Source organism: Syngnathus scovelli, chromosome 13 (assembly GCF_024217435.2).
Source record: "Syngnathus scovelli strain Florida chromosome 13, RoL_Ssco_1.2, whole genome shotgun sequence".
NCBI lineage: Eukaryota > Metazoa > Chordata > Actinopteri > Syngnathiformes > Syngnathidae > Syngnathus > Syngnathus scovelli.
The window spans coordinates 49053-61594 of record NC_090859.1 but is presented as its reverse complement, the minus strand read 5'-3'; the positions used below and the strand labels follow the sequence as shown (position 1 = coordinate 61594).

Sequence of the window (12542 nt, the reverse complement as noted above, 5' to 3'; positions counted from 1 at the left end):
GCATTAAAAGACAAACCTTAACCACTTCGGGTTTCATTGTCTCCGATTACGCCTGGATGGGACCGGCTCGTTTCTGAGAAACAAGCTCGGTGCTCCCAATAATTCAACGTAATGGTGACTTTTATTTTTATGTGGTTTACATTTGTTTTTATGCCAGTCGTATCATTTTATTTAATCGTATTTACCGTATTTGCCGGTGTACAGGTCGACTCGGTGTATAAGTCGACCACCTAAAATTCGACGGAAATTTACGATTTTATGATATATCCTTTGTATAAGTCGAGCTCAATTGTTGCATTATATTAAACTTCAAAATTCAATATGCGAAATTTATTGACGAAATGTGTTCAAATTCTGGGAGGCCGTGCGCATGCTGCTGTTTATAAGCACCGCGGAGGAGATCGCGGCCGGCGAGCTCGCGCACGCCGCCCGGCACCAACGGGAGGCCGGAAATAGCTCCAAGCCGAGCGGATCGGCACTTTATAAGCACCGCGGAGGAGATCGCGGCGCCTCATTGGACTTCCAGCGGCCGGCGAGCTCGCGCACCCGCCCGGCACATCCGGGAGGCCGTGCGCACGAGCCAAGTGGCCGAAAATAGCCCCCGCCGAGCGGATCGGCTGTTTATAAGCACCGCGGAGGTGGTCGCGGCGCCTCATTCGACTTCCAGCGGCCGGCGAGCTCGCGCACCCGCCCGGCACATCCGGGAGGCCGTGCGCACGAGCCAAGTGGCCGAAAATAGCCCCCGCCGAGCGGATCGGCTGTTTATAAGCACCGCGGAGGTGGTCGGGCGCCTCATTCGACTTCCAGCGGCCGGCGAGCTCGCGCACCCGCCCGGCACATCCGGGAGGCCGTGCGCACGAGCCAAGTGGCCGAAAATAGCCCCCGCCGAGAGGATCGGCTGTTTATAAGCACCGCGGAGGTGGTCGCGGCGCCTCATTCGACTTCAAGCGGCCGGCGAGCTCGCGCACCCGCCCGGCACATCCGGGAGGCCGTGCGCACGAGCCAAGTGGCCGAAAATAGCCCCCGCCGAGCGGATCGGCTGTTTCTAAGCACCGCGGAGGTGGTCGCGGCGCCTCATTCGACTTCCAGCGGCCGGCGAGCTCGCGCACCCGCCCGGCACATCCGGGAGGCCGTGCGCACGAGCCAAGTGGCCGAAAATAGCCCCCGCCGAGCGGATCGGCTGTTTATAAGCACCGCGGAGGTGGTCGCGGCGCCTCATTCGACTTCCAGCGGCCGGCGAGCTCGCGCACCTCTCCGGCACATCCGGGAGGCCGTGCGCACGAGCCAAGTGGCCGAAAATAGCCCCCGCCGAGCGGATCGGCTGTTTATAAGCACTGCGGAGGTGGTCGCGGCGCCTAATTCGACTTCCAGCGGCCGGCGAGCTCGCGCACCCGCCCGGCACATCCGGGAGGCCGTGCGCACGAGCCAAGTGGCCGAAAATAGCCCCCGCCGAGCGGATCGGCTGTTTATAAGCACCGCGGAGGTGGTCGCGGCGCCTAATTCGACTTCCAGCGGCCGGCGAGCTCGCGCACCCGCCCGGCACATCCGGGAGGCCGTGCGCACGAGCCAAGTGGCCGAAAATAGCCCCCGCCGAGCGGATCAGCTGTTTATAAGCACCGCGGAGGTGGTCGCGGCGCCTAATTCGACTTCCAGCGGCCGGCGAGCTCGCGCACCCGCCCGGCACATCCGGGAGGCCGTGCGCACGAGCCAAGTGGCCGAAAATCGCCCCCGCCGAGCGGATCGGCTGTTTATAAGCACCGCGGAGGTGGTCGCGGCGCCTCATTCGACTTCCAGCGGCCGGCGAGCTCGTGCACCCGCCCGGCACATCCGGGAGGCCGTGCGCACGAGCCAAGTGGCCGAAAATAGCCCCCGCCGAGCGGATCGGCTGTTTATAAGCACCGCGGAGGTGGTCGCGGCGCCTCATTCGACTTCCAGCGGCCGGCGAGCTCGCGCACCCGCCCGGCACATCCGGGAGGCCGTGCGCACGAGCCAAGTGGCCGAAAATAGCCCCCGCCAAGCGGATCGGCTGTTTATAAGCACCGCGGAGGTGGTCGCGGCGCCTCATTCGACTTCCAGCGGCCGGCGAGCTCGCGCACCCGCCCGGCACATCCGGGAGGCCGTGCGCACGAGCCAAGTGGCCGAAAATAGCCCCCGCCAAGCGGATCGGCTGTTTATAAGCACCGCGGAGGTGGTCGCGGCGCCTCATTCGACTTCCAGCGGCCGGCGAGCTCGCGTACCCGCCCGGCACATCCGGGAGGCCGTGCGCACGAGCCAAGTGGCCGAAAATAGCCCCCGCCGAGCGGATCGGCTGTTTATAAGCACCGCGGAGGTGGTCGCGGCGCCTCATTCGACTTCCAGCGGCCGGCGAGCTCGCGCACCCGCCCGGCACATCCGGGAGGCCGTGCGCACGAGCCAAGTGGCCGAAAATAGCCCCCGCCGAGCGGATCGGCTGTTTATAAGCACCGCGGAGGTGGTCGCGGAGCCTCATTCGACTTCCAGCGGCCGGCGAGCTCGCGCACCCGCCCGGCACATCCGGGAGGCCGTGCGCACGAGCCAAGTGGCCGAAAATAGCCCCCGCCGAGCGGATCGGCTGTTTCTAAGCACCGCGGAGGTGGTCGCGGCGCCTCATTCGACTTCCAGCGGCCGGCGAGCTCGCGCACCCGCCCGGCACATCCGGGAGGCCGTGCGCACGAGCCAAGTGGCCGAAAATAGCCCCCGCCGAGCGGATCGGCTGTTTATAAGCACCGCGGAGGTGGTCGCGGCGCCTCATTCGACTTCCAGCGGCCGGCGAGCTCGCGCACCTCTCCGGCACATCCGGGAGGCCGTGCGCACGAGCCAAGTGGCCGAAAATAGCCCCCGCCGAGCGGATCGGCTGTTTATAAGCACCGCGGAGGTGGTCGCGGCGCCTCATTCGACTTCCAGCGGCCGGCGAGCTCGCGCACCCGCCCGGCACATCCGGGAGGCCGTGCGCACGAGCCAAGTGGCCGAAAATAGCCCCCGCCGAGCGGATCGGCTGTTTATAAGCACCGCGGAGGTGGTCGCGGCGCCTCATTCGACTTCCAGCGGCCGGCGAGCTCGCGCACCCGCCCGGCACATCCGGGAGGCCGTGCGCACGAGTCAAGTGGCCGAAAATAGCCCCCGCCGAGCGGATCGGCTGTTTATAAGCACCGCAGAGGTGGTCGCGGCGCCTCATTCGACTTCCGGCGGGCGGCGAGCTCGCGCACCCGCCCGGCACATCCGGGAGGCCGTGCGCACGAGCCAAGTGGCCGAAAATAGCCCCCGCCGAACGGATCGGCTGTTTATAAGCACCGCGGAGGTGGTCGCGGCGCCTCATTCGACTTCCAGCGGCCGGCGAGCTCGCGCACCCGCCCGGCACATCCGGGAGGCCGTGCGCACGAGCCAAGTGGCCGAAAATAGCCCCCGCCGAGCGGATCGGCTGTTTATAAGCACCGCGGAGGTGGTCGCGGCGCCTAATTCGACTTCCAGCGGCCGGCGAGCTCGCGCACCCGCCCGGCACATCCGGGAGGCCGTGCGCACGAGCCAAGTGGCCGAAAATAGCCCCCGCCGAGCGGATCGGCTGTTTATAAGCACCGCGGAGGTGGTCGCGGCGCCTCATTCGACTTCCAGCGGCCGGCGAGCTCGCGCACCCGCCCGGCACATCCGGGAGGCCGTGCGCACGAGCCAAGTGGCCGAAAATAGCCCCCGCCGAGCGGATCGGCTGTTTATAAGCACCGCGGAGGTGGTCGCGGCGCCTCATTCGACTTCCAGCGGCCGGCGAGCTCGCGCACCCGCCCGGCACATCCGGGAGGCCGTGCGCACGAGCCAAGTGGCCGAAAATAGCCCCCGCCGAGCGGATCGGCTGTTTATAAGCACCGCGGAGGTGGTCGCGGCGCCTCATTCGACTTCCAGCGGCCGGCGAGCCCGCGCACCCGCCCGGCACATCCGGGAGGCCGTGCGCACGAGCCAAGTGGCCGAAAATAGCCCCCGCCGAGCGGATCGGCTTTTTATAAGCACCGCGGAGGTGGTCGCGGCGCCTCATTCGACTTCCAGCGGCCGGCGAGCTCGCGCACCCGCCCGGCACATCCGGGAGGCCGTGCGCACGAGCCAAGTGGCCGAAAATAGCCCCCGCCGAGCGGATCGGCTGTTTATAAGCACCGCGGAGGTGGTCGCGGCGCCTCATTCGACTTCCAGCGGCCGGCGAGCTCGCGCACCCGCCCGGCACATCCGGGAGGCCGTGCGCACGAGCCAAGTGGCCGAAAATAGCCCCCGCCAAGCGGATCGGCTGTTTATAAGCACCGCGGAGGTGGTCGCGGCGCCTCATTCGACTTCCAGCGGCCGGCGAGCTCGCGCACCCGCCCGGCACATCCGGGAGGCCGTGCGCACGAGCCAAGTGGCCGAAAATAGCCCCCGCCGAGCGGATCGGCTGTTTATAAGCACCGCGGAGGTGGTCGCGGCGCCTCATTCGACTTCCAGCGGCCGGCGAGCTCGCGCACCCGCCCGGCACATCCGGGAGGCCGTGCGCACGAGCCAAGTGGCCGAAAATAGCCCCCGCCGAGCGGATCGGCGGTTTATAAGCACCGCGGAGGTGGTCGCGGCGCCTCATTCGACTTCCAGCGGCCGGCGAGCTCGCGCACCTCTCCGGCACATCCGGGAGGCCGTGCGCACGAGCCAAGTGGCCGAAAATAGCCCCCGCCGAGCGGATCGGCTGTTTATAAGCACTGCGGAGGTGGTCGCGGCGCCTCATTCGACTTCCAGCGGCCGGCGAGCTCGCGCACCCGCCCGGCACATCCGGGAGGCCGTGCGCACGAGCCAAGTGGCCGAAAATAGCCCCCGCCGAGCGGATCGGCTGTTTATAAGCACCGCGGAGGTGGTCGCGGCGCCTCATTCGACTTCCAGCGGCCGGCGAGCTCGCGCACCTCTCCGGCACATCCGGGAGGCCGTGCGCACGAGCCAAGTGGCCGAAAATAGCCCCCGCCGAGCGGATCGGCTGTTTATAAGCACCGCGGAGGTGGTCGCGGCGCCTCATTCGACTTCCAGCGGCCGGCGAGCTCGCGCACCCGCCCGGCACATCCGGGAGGCCGTGCGCACGAGCCAAGTGGCCGAAAATAGCCCCCGCCGAGCGGATCGGCTGTTTATAAGCACCGCGGAGGTGGTCGCGGCGCCTCATTCGACTTCCAGCGGCCGGCGAGCTCGCGCACCCGCCCGGCACATCCGGGAGGCCGTGCGCACGAGTCAAGTGGCCGAAAATAGCCCCCGCCAAACGGATCGGCTGTTTATAAGCACCGCAGAGGTGGTCGCGGCGCCTCATTCGACTTCCGGCGGGCGGCGAGCTCGCGCACCCGCTCGGCACATCCGGGAGGCCGTGCGCACGAGCCAAGTGGCCGAAAATAGCCCCCGCCGAACGGATCGGCTGTTTATAAGCACCGCGGAGGTGGTCGCGGCGCCTCATTCGACTTCCAGCGGCCGGCGAGCTCGCGCACCCGCCCGGCACATCCGGGAGGCCGTGCGCACGAGCCAAGTGGCCGAAAATAGCCCCCGCCGAGCGGATCGGCTGTTTATAAGCACCGCGGAGGTGGTCGCGGCGCCTAATTCGACTTCCAGCGGCCGGCGAGCTCGCGCACCCGCCCGGCACATCCGGGAGGCCGTGCGCACGAGCCAAGTGGCCGAAAATAGCCCCCGCCGAGCGGATCGGCTGTTTATAAGCACCGCGGAGGTGGTCGCGGCGCCTCATTCGACTTCCAGCGGCCGGCGAGCTCGCGCACCCGCCCGGCACATCCGGGAGGCCGTGCGCACGAGCCAAGTGGCCGAAAATAGCCCCCGCCGAGCGGATCGGCTGTTTATAAGCACCGCGGAGGTGGTCGCGGCGCCTCATTCGACTTCCAGCGGCCGGCGAGCTCGCGCACCCGCCCGGCACATCCGGGAGGCCGTGCGCACGAGCCAAGTGGCCGAAAATAGCCCCCGCCGAGCGGATCGGCTGTTTATAAGCACCGCGGAGGTGGTCGCGGCGCCTCATTCGACTTCCAGCGGCCGGCGAGCCCGCGCACCCGCCCGGCACATCCGGGAGGCCGTGCGCACGAGCCAAGTGGCCGAAAATAGCCCCCGCCGAGCGGATCGGCTTTTTATAAGCACCGCGGAGGTGGTCGCGGCGCCTCATTCGACTTCCAGCGGCCGGCGAGCTCGCGCACCCGCCCGGCACATCCGGGAGGCCGTGCGCACGAGCCAAGTGGCCGAAAATAGCCCCCGCCGAGCGGATCGGCGGTTTATAAGCACCGCGGAGGTGGTCGCGGCGCCTCATTCGACTTCCAGCGGCCGGCGAGCTCGCGCACCCGCCCGGCACATCCGGGAGGCCGTGCGCACGAGCCAAGTGGCCGAAAATAGCCCCCGCCGAGCGGATCGGCTGTTTATAAGCACCGCGGAGGTGGTCGCGGCGCCTCATTCGACTTCCAGCGGCCGGCGAGCTCGCGCACCCGCCCGGCACATCCGGGAGGCCGTGCGCACGAGCCAAGTGGCCGAAAATAGCCCCCGCCGAGCGGATCGGCTGTTTATAAGCACCGCGGAGGTGGTCGCGGCGCCTCATTCGACTTCCAGCGGCCAGCGAGCTCGCGCACCCGCCCGGCACATCCGGGAGGCCGTGCGCACGAGCCAAGTGGCCGAAAATAGCCCCCGCCGAGCGGATCGGCTGTTTATAAGCACCGCGGAGGTGGTCGCGGCGCCTCATTCGACTTCCAGCGGCCGGCGAGCTCGCGCACCCGCCCGGCACATCCGGGAGGCCGTGCGCACGAGCCAAGTGGCCGAAAATAGCCCCCGCCGAGCGGATCGGCTGTTTATAAGCACCGCGGAGGTGGTCGCGGCGCCTCATTCGACTTCCAGCGGCCGGCGAGCTCGCGCACCCGCCCGGCACATCCGGGAGGCCGTGCGCACGAGCCAAGTGGCCGAAAATAGCCCCCGCCGAGCGGATCGGCGGTTTATAAGCACCGCGGAGGTGGTCGCGGCGCCTCATTCGACTTCCAGCGGCCGGCGAGCTCGCGCACCCGCCCGGCACATCCGGGAGGCCGTGCGCACGAGCCAAGTGGCCGAAAATAGCCCCCGCCGAGCGGATCGGCTGTTTATAAGCACCGCGGAGGTGGTCGCGGCGCCTCATTCGACTTCCGGCGGCCGGCGAGCTCGCGCACCCGCCCGGCACATCCGGGAGGCCGTGCGCACGAGCCAAGTGGCCGAAAATAGCCCCCGCCGAGCGGATCGGCTGTTTATAAGCACCGCGGAGGTGGTCGCGGCGCCTCATTCGACTTCCAGCGGCCGGCGAGCTCGCGCACCCGCCCGGCACATCCGGGAGGCCGTGCGCACGAGCCAAGTGGCCGAAAATAGCCCCCGCCGAGCGGATCGGCTGTTTATAAGCACCGCGGAGGTGGTCGCGGCGCCTCATTCGACTTCCAGCGGCCGGCGAGCTCGCGCACCCGCCCGGCACATCCGGGAGGCCGTGCGCACGAGCCAAGTGGCCGAAAATAGCCCCCGCCGAGCGGATCGGCTGTTTATAAGCACCGCGGAGGTGGTCGCGGCGCCTCATTCGACTTCCAGCGGCCAGCGAGCTCGCGCACCCGCCCGGCACATCCGGGAGGCCGTGCGCACGAGCCAAGTGGCCGAAAATAGCCCCCGCCGAGCGGATCGGCTGTTTATAAGCACCGCGGAGGTGGTCGCGGCGCCTCATTCGACTTCCAGCGGCCGGCGAGCTCGCGCACCCGCCCGGCACATCCGGGAGGCCGTGCGCACGAGCCAAGTGGCCGAAAATAGCCCCCGCCGAGCGGATCGGCTGTTTATAAGCACCGCGGAGGTGGTCGCGGCGCCTCATTCGACTTCCAGCGGCCGGCGAGCTCGCGCACCCGCCCGGCACATCCGGGAGGCCGTGCGCACGAGCCAAGTGGCCGAAAATAGCCCCCGCCGAGCGGATCGGCGGTTTATAAGCACCGCGGAGGTGGTCGCGGCGCCTCATTCGACTTCCAGCGGCCGGCGAGCTCGCGCACCCGCCCGGCACATCCGGGAGGCCGTGCGCACGAGCCAAGTGGCCGAAAATAGCCCCCGCCGAGCGGATCGGCTGTTTATAAGCACCGCGGAGGTGGTCGCGGCGCCTCATTCGACTTCCGGCGGCCGGCGAGCTCGCGCACCCGCCCGGCACATCCGGGAGGCCGTGCGCACGAGCCAAGTGGCCGAAAATAGCCCCCGCCGAGCGGATCGGCTGTTTATAAGCACCGCGGAGGTGGTCGCGGCGCCTCATTCGACTTCCAGCGGCCGGCGAGCTCGCGCACCCCGCCCGGCACATCCGGGAGGCCGTGCGCACGAGCCAAGTGGCCGAAAATAGCCCCCGCCGAGCGGATCGGCTGTTTATAAGCACCGCGGAGGTGGTCGCGGCGCCTCATTCGACTTCCAGCGGCCGGCGAGCTCGCGCACCCCGCCCGGCACATCCGGGAGGCCGTGCGCACGAGCCAAGTGGCCGAAAATAGCCCCCGCCGAGCGGATCGGCTGTTTATAAGCACCGCGGAGGTGGTCGCGGCGCCTAATTCGACTTCCAGCGGCCGGCGAGCTCGCGCACCCGCCCGGCACATCCGGGAGCCCGTGCGCACGAGCCAAGTGGCCGAAAATAGCCCCCGCCGAGCGGATCGGCTGTTTATAAGCACCGCGGAGGTGGTCGCGGCGCCTCATTCGACTTCCAGCGGCCGGCGAGCTCGCGCACCCGCCCGGCACATCCGGGAGGCCGTGCGCACGAGCCAAGTGGCCGAAAATAGCCCCCGCCGAGCGGATCGGCTGTTTATAAGCACCGCGGAGGTGGTCGCGGCGCCTCATTCGACTTCCAGCGGCCGGCGAGCTCGCGCACCCGCCCGGCACATCCGGGAGGCCGTGCGCACGAGCCAAGTGGCCGAAAATAGCCCCCGCCGAGCGGATCGGCTGTTTATAAGCACCGCGGAGGTGGTCGCGGTGCCTCATTCGACTTCCGGCGGCCGGCGAGCTCGCGAACCCGCCCGGCACATCCGGGAGGCCGTGCGCACGAGCCAAGTGGCCGAAAATAGCCCCCGCCGAGCGGATCGGCTGTTTATAAGCACCGCGGAGGTGGTCGCGGCGCCTCATTCGACTTCCAGCGGCCGGCGAGCTCGCGCACCCGCCCGGCACATCCGGGAGGCCGTGCGCACGAGCCAAGTGGCCGAAAATAGCCCCCGCCGAGCGGATCGGCTGTTTATAAGCACCGCGGAGGTGGTCGCGGCGCCTCATTCGACTTCCAGCGGCCGGCGAGCTCGCGCACCCGCCCGGCACATCCGGGAGGCCGTGCGCACGAGCCAAGTGGCCGAAAATAGCCCCCGCCGAGCGGATCGGCTGTTTATAAGCACCGCGGAGGTGGTCGCGGCGCCTCATTCGACTTCCGGCGGCCGGCGAGCTCGCGCACCCGCCCGGCACATCCGGGAGGCCGTGCGCACGAGCCAAGTGGCCGAAAATAGCCCCCGCCGAGCGGATCGGCTGTTTATAAGCACCGCGGAGGTGGTCGCGGCGCCTCATTCGACTTCCAGCGGCCGGCGAGCTCGCGCACCCGCCCGGCACATCCGGGAGGCCGTGCGCACGAGCCAAGTGGCCGAAAATAGCCCCCGCCGAGCGGATCGGCTGTTTATAAGCACCGCGGAGGTGGTCGCGGCGCCTCATTCGACTTCCAGCGGCCGGCGAGCTCGCGCACCCGCCCGGCACATCCGGGAGGCCGTGCGCACGAGCCAAGTGGCCGAAAATAGCCCCCGCCGAGCGGATCGGCTGTTTATAAGCACCGCGGAGGTGGTCGCGGCGCCTAATTCGACTTCCAGCGGCCGGCGAGCTCGCGCACCCGCCCGGCACATCCGGGAGCCCGTGCGCACGAGCCAAGTGGCCGAAAATAGCCCCCGCCGAGCGGATCGGCTGTTTATAAGCACCGCGGAGGTGGTCGCGGCGCCTCATTCGACTTCCAGCGGCCGGCGAGCTCGCGCACCCGCCCGGCACATCCGGGAGGCCGTGCGCACGAGCCAAGTGGCCGAAAATAGCCCCCGCCGAGCGGATCGGCTGTTTATAAGCACCGCGGAGGTGGTCGCGGCGCCTCATTCGACTTCCAGCGGCCGGCGAGCTCGCGCACCCGCCCGGCACATCCGGGAGGCCGTGCGCACGAGCCAAGTGGCCGAAAATAGCCCCCGCCGAGCGGATCGGCTGTTTATAAGCACCGCGGAGGTGGTCGCGGTGCCTCATTCGACTTCCGGCGGCCGGCGAGCTCGCGAACCCGCCCGGCACATCCGGGAGGCCGTGCGCACGAGCCAAGTGGCCGAAAATAGCCCCCGCCGAGCGGATCGGCTGTTTATAAGCACCGCGGAGGTGGTCGCGGCGCCTCATTCGACTTCCAGCGGCCGGCGAGCTCGCGCACCCGCCCGGCACATCCGGGAGGCCGTGCGCACGAGCCAAGTGGCCGAAAATAGCCCCCGCCGAGCGGATCGGCTGTTTATAAGCACCGCGGAGGTGGTCGCGGCGCCTCATTCGACTTCCAGCGGCCGGCGAGCTCGCGCACCCGCCCGGCACATCCGGGAGGCCGTGCGCACGAGCCAAGTGGCCGAAAATAGCCCCCGCCGAGCGGATCGGCTGTTTATAAGCACCGCGGAGGTGGTCGCGGCGCCTAATTCGACTTCCAGCGGCCGGCGAGCTCGCGCACCCGCCCGGCACATCCGGGAGCCCGTGCGCACGAGCCAAGTGGCCGAAAATAGCCCCCGCCGAGCGGATCGGCTGTTTATAAGCACCGCGGAGGTGGTCGCGGCGCCTCATTCGACTTCCAGCGGCCGGCGAGCTCGCGCACCCCGCCCGGCACATCCGGGAGGCCGTGCGCACGAGCCAAGTGGCCGAAAATAGCCCCCGCCGAGCGGATCGGCTGTTTATAAGCACCGCAGAGGTGGTCGCGGCGCCTCATTCGACTTCCGGCGGGCGGCGAGCTCGCGCACCCGCCCGGCACATCCGGGAGGCCGTGCGCACGAGCCAAGTGGCCGAAAATAGCCCCCGCCGAACGGATCGGCTGTTTATAAGCACCGCGGAGGTGGTCGCGGCGCCTCATTCGACTTCCAGCGGCCGGCGAGCTCGCGCACCCGCCCGGCACATCCGGGAGGCCGTGCGCACGAGCCAAATGGCCGAAAATAGCCCCCGCCGAGCGGATCGGCTGTTTATAAGCACCGCGGAGGTGGTCGCGGCGCCTCATTCGACTTCCAGCGGCCGGCGAGCTCGCGCACCCGCCCGGCACATCCGGGAGGCCGTGCGCACGAGCCAAGTGGCCGAAAATTGCCCCCGCCGAGCGGATCGGCTGTTTATAAGCACCGCGGAGGTGGTCGCGGCGCCTCATTCGACTTCCAGCGGGCCGCGCACTCGCGCACGCCGCCCGGTTCAAATTTTCTAAGTGCAACGCACAATGAGATGCATGAGAAACGGCCTTGGTTACCATCACATTTGAAGCGATGAATACGAAGTTAAATTTTATGACTCGGTGTATAAGTCGAGGTCAATTTTTTTCGGTCGATTTTGGATCGAAAAAGGTCGACCAATACACCGGCAAATACGGTATATATATTTATTATAAATGTAGTATTTATTTATATAGATTTATTGTTTATTTATATATATAAAGGCAGGTCCGCAAAAATATTTCTGACGCGTAGCCGGTCCCAAGCGCAAGAAAGGTTGGGGACCACTAGTCTAAAAGAATCTGGCCGTAACTGGAATAGGGTTCTACGCGAATGCCCAACGGAAAAGTGAAGTGCACAAAACCTGCATTTGGCTGTATCAAAATAAAAGTCATGAAAAAGGTAAAAACACTACATGGAAGCGCAATGTGTTGTGCTGGGTTCTTTTACAAGTAAAGACTGCTGCTTTGAGTTCACAGGGAGCCATGCTCTTTATTCACTGTACATAGAGGTTTTGAACTCGTGTTGTAGTTTCAGTGTCGGAGTTCAAACTAGGCTTGCAGTTTCCGAATGCCATTCGTGATGGGTGTTGTAAAAAGGTCTTGGCTTAAACGATTGAAGTGCACATAAGAAAAAAAAAAAAAAAAAAGAGCTTGAAGTGCACATAAGAAAAAGAAAAAGCTTACAGCACCTGGTATTCCCAGGCAGTCTCCCATCCAAGTACTAACCAGGCCCGACCCTGCTTAGCTTCCGAGATAAGACGAGATCAGGCGTTCTCAGGGTAGTATGGCCGTAAGCCGTGAGGTGACCCAACATTTTGCATTTTATAGACACAATCGCCCCTCAAACTAGCGAGCGAGCCAATGAAGCCTTCAAAACTGCTTCGGCACATGGAGACCAAGCATCCTGCATTAAAAGACAAACCTTAACCACTTCGGGTTTCATTGTCTCCGATTACGCCTGGATGGGACCGGCTCGTTTCTGAGAAACAAGCTCGGTGCTCCCAATAATTCAACGTAATGGTGACTTTTATTTTTATGTGGTTTACATTTGTTTTTATGCCAGTCGTATCATTTTATTTAATCGTATTTACCGTATTTGCCGGTGTAC

The 12542-nt window shown here is 66.4% G+C and overlaps 1 non-coding gene across 1 annotated transcript; it reads right to left on the bottom strand.

Annotated features, from left to right (window-relative positions):
* Window positions 1-12111: 12111 nt before the first annotated feature.
* LOC125980274 (5S ribosomal RNA) lies at window positions 12112-12230 on the bottom strand. The gene has a single exon (XR_007485588.1). It is a non-coding gene; the product is annotated as a 5S ribosomal RNA (ribosomal RNA).
* Between the last annotated feature and the right edge of the window lie 312 nt (window positions 12231-12542).